An 11,019-nucleotide genomic window follows, 5' to 3' on the forward strand; every position below is an offset into this window, starting at 1 on the left:
AATGGTGTTGTGGCCCCGACAGCTGTCGGCTCCAGCGTCCAACGAGCCAGTCCCTTCCGTCCGGGGGTCCCGGGCCGGGAAGGGCGCAGGGGCGTGAGAAAGGCTCTTTTGTATTCAGAGCAATAGCCGGCAGAGCTGCAGCCTTGCACCGCCAGGTCTTCCTCCGCGCGAGGCGCCGCCAGGAAGCAAGCTGGCGAGGAGAGGCGGCCCGCGTCGCGGCGGGGGCGGAGCCTGGGGGCGGGGCGAGTCGCGGCCTTTCTCGCCTCTCCTCCCTCCGGAGGGCCCTCGAGCCTCCATAAGCCCCGCCCACGGCCCGCCCCGCCCACGGCCCGGCCCCTCCCCGCCGCCGTCTTGGTCTCCCGACTCCTCCCGTCCGCTCGCCTGCCGCCTCTCCGCAGGTCCTTCTCCTCCCTCTAAGATCCTCCTCCCCCGCCGGATCTAGTGTCCGGCACCTTCTCCTGCTCTTCCTCCTCCGACTCTGCGACCCTCCTGCCTGCATTCCCACCGCCATCCTCCTACCCGCTGTCCCCGCCCGCGCCGAGCGCGCTGGAGGGAGGGCGCGGAGACCCTGCGTGCGGAAAGGCAACGTCGCCGTCCCGGGCGCGAAGGGCCTCCGCGGCTGCTGTCCCACCGGGGGACGCCGAACCACGTGTGGTTACGGAAGTAGCTGCCTCCTGCTACACCTCTTCCTCCGCGCCCGGCTCTCTGCCCGGTGCCCCGTTTACTCCCATTTACCAAGCCGTCCTTCTCGGTATGATTTCTGTTAAATAGAAAAGGTAATTAAAAGTCGCACCACCACCCCTACATACCCCCCCCCCCCCCACTTCCCAAACCTCCTAGTGGTTATTTGTGCTCTTTAGCCCAAGTTAGGCTGAATACCTTTCCGGGAAGCCATCTGGTCTGATTCCCGGGATCCCTTCGTATATGGTTTTTCTAAGGTCTCTAAACCGTGCTTTGGAATGCTGCCTTGGAGCCACTCAGAAACCTTCAGGGTTTTGCCCTGGCCAGCCTCGTGGAGAGAATCTCGGGCAGAGGGAGGTGACGGCCTCTGTTGAAGGTCTAAATACCTAACTGTCCTGGTCTTGTGCTGTAATTAGTACGTTTTACTACTCCAAGAAAACACAGTTCTCTACGTTAATAGGTGTTATTCATTCTTTCTTTCAGTGTTTGTGTTTTTTTTTTTTTCCGGAATGCAAAGCATAGCTTAATAGAATACTCTTTAAATTCTAAAACCCGGTGTGAACAGCTTTACGGATGATTTTACAAAACAACCTGGCCACAGAAATTCAGTTTGACCAGAAACATTTATATGGCTGGGTCTACACCTCCTCCCTTGTTGTCCCCCATGCCTCTGCCCCCTAAAGACAGAAAACAAATGTTAGCCTCTGGAAAAATATTCCCATACACATGGGGTGGGGTTTGTGGTCTAAGAAAAAAGGGAACAGATAGGTTCGTAGAATCATAGTGTTATAATTGGAAAGTTCCTTAGAATTCGTCAAAAAGAAGTCTGTCCGTTTATTGAGGAGACTCAGAAAGTGTAGGGGTTTACGGAAGATCCCATGGTTTGTGAGTAAAGGACTAACTGAGACCTGGGGCCTCATTTGGGGAGGAGACTGACATCATGTGCTTTATCTCATACAGAAAAATGACTGATCAAACTCAGTTCAGTTCTAGCACATTCCCTGTCTCTCTCTCTCCCCTGCCTTTTACTTTGCCCCTCACTCTCTGTCCTGCTCTGGGTCTTGCCTATTTGGGGAGTTACAGCCCTTTCTTCCTTCCCCTAACCTAGGCTTCACTCCTTTCTTTTTTTCTCTCCTTCCTATCCCCCCACCCCACCTGAGCCCCGACCATGAGATTTTATTTGAATTTTTAAAATGGAACCAGGTGCTGCATAAAACAAAAGCAAAGGAATAGCAAGGAAAGACTATCCAACGCTTAAGGAATGTGCTGAGTTTTATGACTCAGGCTGTCCTGGCAAAGAGCTGCGACTTACACGGAGAGGTGGGTGGCACAGAGCAAGGACCATACATGGCAGCCCCAGCTTCCCCAGATAGGCATGATCAAGGCGGCCTGTGACTCACTGCACAAAACCAAAGACTCTTGTTCCTGGTGAAACAAGATTTCCCGAGACTAGAACCAAACGAGCATCAAATTTTCCCAGAGAGGTCAGTTCAGGCTGACATAGCAGGGGCCACCCTGAGGTTTGGAGGGGAAGGGAGCCCGGGCAGGAGGCCAGCCCTGGGAAAGAAGCCGGCTTGGTGGACTTGGGCTAGGATTTGGGTACATTGAAGAGATGAGTAAACTGCAAAGTGACATGAAAATTAGCATGAACTGTTGTGGAGACAATGGCTCCGGAGCTCCAGGTGGCAGGATTGCCATAGTGCCTTGGAGGAGTTGGGAGTATGACAGCGCTGCTGGGAGCCCAAGGGGGGTTTGCTCTTGGCAGAGGGTGTGAGGTGAAGAGCGCAGGAAAAGCGGGTCAGATGCTGGCAGGGTTTCTGGGGTGCCCTGCTTCATGCAATCAGGAGCAGATAAAAGCAGGAGTGGTGGACTTTACATGAACACTCCCAGACACCCAGACACACATCCTCACGTTCTGAGAACGCTTGACCAGTGAGCAGAGTAATGGGCTGAGGTGTACATTTTTTCTGTTACTAAGGCGGGCAGAGAAAGCTGAGGGCAGTAAGGAGACGGTCTCACCTGGCAGAGGCAGTGGGAGGGGTCTGGACTTGGGTGACGAGTATCTTCTTGTGCTCCCTTCATTACACAGGCCTGGGCCGAAGGAGACGTATAGAGCTTCCTCTGGTTTCCGCCACCCCATTGACGGCTGTCACTTTCTGAATGAGAATGAACCTTGACTGGCATAAGTGAGATCTCCAAGCAGCAGCCTCCTGGGAAGGAGCCTTATTTTTTCCTTTTCTTCTTCTTTTTCTTTTCCTTTCCGTGGAATACCCATTGAAAAGCTGCAGCGACTATTCTGTAATGGCAGGAAAAGCTCTGCTTAACTTTTTCATTAAAGTCTACTTACCTGGAAAAATAAAGTCTTTTAAGGACCATGACTACATAAATATTTATAGTGTGAACAGGCGTCGCTCTGGTTCCGCTGGAGAATGGGCTCATTCAGTTTTATTTATGATGTGACACTTGGGTGAGCGACATCCGTCTTCTGGGTCGGCCCTGCACTCTGTTCCACTGAAGCATGTTTCTGGAGTGATTATGTCTGCAACTATTTGCTGTATTTAGTTCTTCTCTTCCCCTAACCCCCTCTTAGCCCATTTAAGTCCCCAAACCAGCAAAAAGCCAAGCTTATGGTCTCGGGAAGATTTGAACCCTCTTGACAAGGCACAGGGGCTGGAACAGTGCTGTAGAAGCATTTGATGAGTTGGGAGGGAATTAGAGTGGGAAGGATGAGTTATATTACAGCATCTCCACACTAAGGTGGTTTATGGGGCCGGCGTGTAGCAGGTGAGGGCTCTCAGCTGGGCATGATGGGTTTTGACAGGGGATGGCCCCAGCCCTGAGTGATGAATGCAGATAGATCCTTATGAAACTTTCCTTCGTAGGGAACTTTCTCTGGACAGGATCTCACAGGCCCTCAGATCCGTCACCGTGCACCCCAGGGCTGTGAGGGCAGGGGTTGGTGGGAGTTCTATGACCTCAGCTGCGTCAAGGTTTCTGGTGTAACCCAAGTCTGCCGCAACTGGTCCCTGGCTGGGGGGCTGGGGCTGCCTTCCATCAGCTGTGGAGAAGGGAGGGCCCCCCTCTGGCTTCTAGCTTTACAGCTGCACATGGCCGCACCTAGGCATTCCAGGCTGGACCTAGGGCTCAGTGCCTGCCTCTGATCAGCTTGGCCACCTATTGTTTATCCCGAGAAGGGCCAGATCTTGGCACAGGGGTCTGAAGTGTTGCCAACATTTTATTTTTAGAGTCAGGAAAATGTTTGCTTTTCAACAGCTGCTCTTTTTCTGGCACACACCGGGATGGCGTCAAAAAGTTCAAGCGAGAGATTCCAAGCCCTAAATTCATCGTGTGTGTCATCATAGGCAATAGCACCATAGACCTCTCAACAGAAACCTTTGTGGAGCCTAAGATCTTTTATTAGCAGGCCCCTTGCACAGAGTGGGTCTCTTTGGCTACATCCTGGCAGCGTGAGGTTTCTAGTCCCCAGCCCTCATAGCCTGAGCGTCTAACGAGTCCCTTTTCAGTGCATCAGCTGGTCTGAAATTTTATAGTTCTTACTTCTGTTGAGCTCCTTCCCTACCAATTCATAATCTAGTCCAACTTGGCAGGCCGAGTAAGAAAAACAGTCTGCTAAACCTGACATTCATCGCCCCTCCTCAGAGCCACTGTCATTGTCCTCATGATGATTGGTGCAAGGCAGTCAGCTTCCATGGCAAGAAGAGCATTACCACCCTCAGGAAGGGCAATTCCAGGTTTTATTGGAATTATTATTTGTTCCAACATGGTCCCTCTTAAAACGTATTTTTGTAGGTCCTGTGATTATGGCTACCGACAGTTTATCTGAAAGCATTTTGTAAACTGTAATGACATGTTATACAAAGGTAAAATGGAATGGATATAAAAGTAAAGAATTAAGTTGCATTTCCTATTTTTCTTTCTCCGCAATCTTTTCAAAAGTTATTTTTTAATTACAAAAATAAAACATGAATATATTCTCCTTTACCCCTTCATTATCATTTGGATTCATTTTTCTTCTGGCTGGAGTACATTCTCTGGTAGGTTTTCCTTTGTTCTTCTCCCTTCTCCACCAGAGAGTGTCTGTGGATAACAAATTTTCCTGAGAATTTATTGTCATCTCCAGTGTTAGTTTGGCTTGTTATGGAACTCTAAGTCCAAATTCATTTTTCCTGAGCATTTCTAAGCTATGGTTCCATTATTTTCTTGAACCTTCTGTGGTTGATCTGACTCTCACTCCTTTGTAGACTCTTTTAGCACTCTCTTTTTCACCTTGATGTTCTGGAGTTTTATTACGACGTCTCTATGTGTGAGTTTATTTTTTAAGTTTATCCTCCTGATACTGATAGGCTCTTTCAATCTGAAGGCCCACACCTTTAGTTCTAGGATGTGAGGTGGTGAGGAATAAACCGGAAAGGTTAAATTGGTGTATATAAAAGTTCTGAGGAGGAGAGAGAAGTGGCTATGTGGCCTGAACAGTGGGCAGAACTTTCAGGGGTTCTAGAGAGAGTGAGAAGAGTAGGTTTGGAGGAGTTATTGTCAGTGAGGTGAGGAAAATGTCCTAAGAAGATCTTGGGTATACATCAAGAATGTACTCCCTTCTTTGGTGTTTTATGGAGAGGCTAAGACTTGAATTGCTGTTAATTATATTTTTTCTGTGGGACTGTTTTTCTGGGATTTGATGCTGAAACTGAACCATATCACTGCCTTGGGTTAATATGACTTATAGAAGAAATTATTATTTTTATAAATTTTTAAGCAAATATCTTTTTTTTTTTTTTTTTTTTTTTTTTTTGTGGTACGCGAACCTCTCACTGTTGTGGCCTCTCCCGTTGAGGAGCACAGGCTCTGAATGCGCAGGCTCAGCGGCCATGGCTCACGGGCCCAGCCGCTCCGCGGCATGTGGGATCTTCCCGGCCCGGGGCACGAACCCATGACCCCTGCATTGGCAGGCGGACTCCCAACCACTGCGCCACCAGGGAAGCCCAAGCAAATATCTTTGTTTCATTCTGTCTCTCTCTCTCCTCTCTGACCTTCCCCCACCCCGTACATGCCACGGTTTCTTCTTTTATACAATGAGGAAATGAAATTAGATGCTCCAAATTCCTGCTGTTTCTCTGTAACGCTCATTCTCTCTCTCTTACTCATCCTTCATCTACCTACCTAAATATTCCTTTTTATGACGAATAGCTTATAAGAAGCATAGGCAAATAGTTTGTTCCCTCATTCCTGTAATCTAATTTGTCACTAAATGAGCTGTCCTGAATAGATCATATATTTGGACAAAGATGGCAGGACAGCGACCAAGCTTAGAGCAGGTCAGGACCCGTGGCTTAAGGTCTGGTGTATGAAGCGCTGCCATCCCCCGCCTCACCGCCCCACCCCCAGAAGCTTACTATTCTAGCCTGAGGAATTCATTCCATAAATTCTCTCGTCCACCCATTGGAGTTTGTATGTGGCATACAGGAGAGAGATTTAGGAAAGGCTCAACCCAGAGTATCTTTGAGCAAAGGAAAAGCAGAAGATGCAAACAACATTATTCTTCCTGAAACATAATCATGGGGTTGGTTTTTACTTATCATGTGCTGTTTTTTACTTATCATGTGCATGTCTTACCTTTTTTTTTTTTTTTTTTTTTTTTTTTTGCGGTATGCGGGCCTCTCACTGTTGTGGCCTCTCCCGCTGCGGAGCACAGGTTCCAGACGTGCAGGCTCAGCGGCCATGGCTCACGGGCCCAGCCGCTCTGCGGCATGTGGGATCTTCCCGGACCGGGGCACGAACCCATGTCCCCTGCATCGGCAGGCGGACTCTCAACCACTGCGCCACCAGGGAAGCCCCGTGTCTTACCTTTTGAAAAGGACTACAGATAGTTATTAAACGTTTAAAAATATGAGGAATACAGGTGTTGACACTGAGGTTCCAAATTCTCCTAGGAGATCTGGATTGCATGGGGGCCGTTTCTTCGACTTCTAATACACACACTAAAGTGTTTGATATGAAGAGACAGTAGGAGAACAGAATGTAATCTGAATTACTCACTCTCCTAACTAAAAGGTAATTAGGGCTTGAGTAACCCCAACTACCATGTAGCCTCAAAACCCCTGACAGACACGGAGCTCCTCGTTGATAGATGCTGGCATTCTCACTAGCATTTGAGACAGGCCTAAGTAAGTAGGAATGCAGTATGTCCTATTAATATCGTTTTGATGTGTCATGTGGCCCTTTTCAGGTGACTCCATATGTAGCGATCGAACTTTGGTAGGTGGATGGCTGGTGGTCTTGAGTTAGGGCCAAGATGGGAATAAACTCTCAAGTACTGGAAGCCCATCAGGGTCGGCTCTGCTGACCTCCATTATTCTAGACTGAGGAATTGTTCTTCAGAGATTCTCTAGGACTACCCACTGGACTTGATTTGTGACATAGAGGAGAGAGATTTGGGAAAGGTTCCAACACAGCACTGATATTCAACCAACAGTAGCACCTTGGAGCAAGTGAAGGCAGAAGATGTGAGCAAAATTAAGCTCAGAGTCTTCTGAGAATGTAGGGCAGGCAGATGAAAACGGTCCACATGGATCCTCAAGGGAATCAGGCATTTCTTCAAGCTGCCATCAGCATTTCTTCTCTTCTGGAGTGCACGGTTTCCTCCACTTTGTGTGTAACCAGTGCTCCATCTGTCTCCAGAGAAGGGGATGTTTTCCAAATTATAGATATCCCTCTGCCTTCCTGCAAAAAAGTGACAGTGTGAGGTTTTTAAAATTGCGTTTTACCAAAAAGAACCATGCATTTACTTTATATTTTCAGGATTCTGTATTTTCAATTTTTGGTTAATCTATAATTGTGTCTTCTCTTTCCTACATTTTCCTTCATCTTTCCTCCTACATTTATGTTAAACAATGAATGCTCTATACATTTGCTGGTATATACTTTTCTGGAATTTGGTACCCAAGAAGAGAATCCAATTTCAAGGGGAGAGGTTCTGAAATAATCACTACCCCTTGTTTTGAAAATATAAGTTTTCATATAATAGCATTTGTACAAGCTGGCCCACCTCTAGAGAAACATGTGATAAGTATCTAGCAGATGTCATTACTGCAAAGTACTCCCCTTAAAAACCCTTCCATTTTCACTTCCTCTGGATTCACTGCTTTAATGGAAGAGCCTGCCAGGGTGACACGTACACCCTGCTTGTCAAAGTGTGGTCTGTGAGGCCCTGCCAGATGGTCTCCTTCAGAATAAACGCTTTCAATATGATAATATTTATATTTGTGTTTCTGGCATGAATTAATAATTTTCTCATGATATTTAATAAGAAACAGATTATTTCACTTCCTGCTCATAAAACCCTGTACCTTTCTTTCCATTATGTCTGATGAGGGTTATTTTTTTCCTGTTGGCGAGTTGGCAGCAGGCATGGGGTGGATCACTGAGTTGTAGCTCTTTTACCCCAGCTGAGTGGTGTGCATCCCAGAAGGGCTGGAGACCCACTGCTCTACACAAAGGTGGGGTTTGCAACGCATCAGAAAATGACAGTCAGGGTAGCATGAGACCAGGGCTCCAACATAAACAATCACTTTTAAGCTTCAGGATTTACCCCTGAGGTCTAATCTTCTGGAATTTGGTGACTGAGTCTGTCCTCTCTGGCCATATCCATCACGTGTTTCTTTTTTTTTTTTTTAAGCCGGGCTGCACTGCGTGTGGGATCTTAGTTCCCCGACCAGGATCAAACCTGTGCCCCCTGCAGTGGAAGCGTGGAGTCTTAACCACTGGACCATCAGGGAAGTCCGTCCATCATGTCGCTTAAGAGACCTATCATATTCCTTTCTAAGCCTTCATCTTTTCACACTGGAATCCTTATTATTTTACCATTCTGGCCACAGTAGTGGGAGGTGGCTTTCCATCCCTTGACCATTTTTCTTTTTTTGCAATTCTCCAGACTCTTGTATTTAGGAGAAGTACTACTAAATTTTACCCATGCAGCCCGTCTCCTGCAGATGTCTTTGACTGACAGAAACTGGTCCAGGCAGATAGCAAGAGCAGGGATGGTGTGAAGACAGACCACATGCCCTTCACAGGATGAATTATACCAAAAATGATGAGGAAAATTGGTTTGGAGCACGGCTGGGATTGTAAGGTCAGCAGCTTTCTCTTCTCTTCGAAGGTCTGTGAAGTAGGGATGGGGACAGGTTGGATCTCCCTGAGAGGGAAGGGATGACTTGACATCTTTGGGCAAGTACAAGGCACACATGATTTTTTTTTTCTTTCACCACCAAACTTCATACAAGAGTAGACTTTTCTCCTTGTCACCAGCTGCTCACCATCAATTCATTCTTTAACCTGTTGGAATTTGGTTTCCACCCCCAACCTGTCACTGACACTACATCCTGAAAGATCACCAAGGACCAGCAAATCGGTAAAGGGGGTGCAATTCAACCTCGGCCTCCTCCTCCTTCTGTGGAATTGCATATAAGTGGCCCTCTTCCCGCGGCTCCTTCTAAGTGCTGTGCTCGGCTGTGACTTCTCTGATGGTTGTTCCTCGGTCTCCTGTGTGGCCTCCTCCTCCTGTAAAGTTGGCGTCTCCCAAGGTTCTGTCTTTGGTGCCTTTGTTGTTGTTGCTGTTGCTGCCACCGTGTTGTCACCCTCGCCGCTGGCTCCAGATGCCACCTTTGTGTCTACAAGTCTGATCATGAGCTTTCTTCCGATTTCTAGAATACCTTCTTCAGAGGCTTTTCTACCCAAGTATGTCCTGTCCAGAGAGGAAATTATCGTGAGACACCTGGCAAGGATGCCGAGGACCTGCGCCAAGATGTGAAGCGGGGAAAGACAGGAGAGATTCATACAAGTCTTGGCAGATAAAATGAACAGGAATTTGATGGATCTGTGGTCCAAAGCAAGGGAGGAAGAGAAAGGAAGAGGAAAGACAAGGAGGCAAAGTTGACCCCAAGTTTTGGAGCTCGAGTAACTTGGAGGTGGGTGTGCCCTGATTGGTCTAAAGAATACATGATTAAGGGGCAGATTTAAGGGAGACTGTGGTGGCTTCAGTTCAGGATATTTGAACCTACCACATCTCTCTGGTTCTTTTTTGTCTTTCGAGTCCTCCTTTTGCAGCGCTGCTAGAATTAGCTTCCTAAAACACAGGTCAGATCCTGCCATTCTCCTCCTCAAAATTTTTTCTTAGCTCTTATTAACTAGAGAGTCGTTTAGATGTTCAGGCTCCTTAACAAGGGATTCGAAGCCCTGCACAAGCTGGCTTTGTTTGGTTTCATTATAATCTTCTAGCACAACAGAACCCACCGTGCAATTTCTCACCTTCTTGCTTTTCCTCAAGCTGTTCTCTCAATCTGGAATGCCCTCCCCACTTTTCCCGCCTCTGAGAATCCTACTCAGGCTTCCGATTGCAGTTGGCATGCTCCGTCCCCCACAAAGCCTCCTGTCACCCTGGTTGGAAGTAGTCACTCTTTATTCAATATTTCTATAGCAATTTATGCGTACTTTTCCCTGGTATTATAATGCATTTGCTCAAAAGTGCATTTCTTCTATGGGTTGGTAAATGTCTTAAAGCTAGGGAATGTATCTTACTTATCTCTGTTTCTTACCAGCTGCCAGCACATGACTTTCCGCATATTGGTTGCTCACTAAATAATGAATGAAAAGGAGAGAAATTGGTCAAGGTTGGAGTGGAAGTGGAGTCTGGGGTTTGCGGGGAGAAGTGATTGGTTGGATAGGCTTGGGCTTGCTTTAGAACATGGCAACTGGGATGGAAACTCTGGGTTGTGGAGAACAGGTGCAAAGAATAATAATGAGGGAGTCAGTGGATTATGGGTAATGTGAGCTCATATTTAAAGGCAGGATCCCGTGACACAAAATCACACGTAAACACAATTTAGCCTTCCTCACAGGCAGACATGCCAAATTGTAAAGTCCTTCATCAACGGGAAATTATTATTCTGCCCATTTAAAAAGACACATTGGCCTCTTTGCATAACCAAGACTCCTGCGTATTCAGTGATTGCCGCCATGTCTATTGTCTGATGCCATAAAGAGACAGGACCTTGATCGATAGTATGGTGATGACCCATTGCTATGCCCGTTTATTTAATTGTAGAAAAGATGGGCAAGGGGGTATTCCGATTCATGAGATTTCTTTGACCCTTAATTATTCTTTTCATATGTTACCCTTTCATCCACCTGTATTTATTGTCAGCAGTACAAAGGAAAAATGAAAAGTACTATCTTTTAATATTGTGAATTCCAGAATAATAAAGTTCATGGTCTTCCTTCTGGATGCTGTCATACGAATGCATATCTATAATGTCTATATCTGTA

The sequence above is a fragment of the Mesoplodon bidens genome (assembly GCF_964165515.1).
Source record: "Mesoplodon bidens genome assembly, chromosome: 1".
Lineage (NCBI taxonomy): Eukaryota > Metazoa > Chordata > Mammalia > Artiodactyla > Ziphiidae > Mesoplodon > Mesoplodon bidens.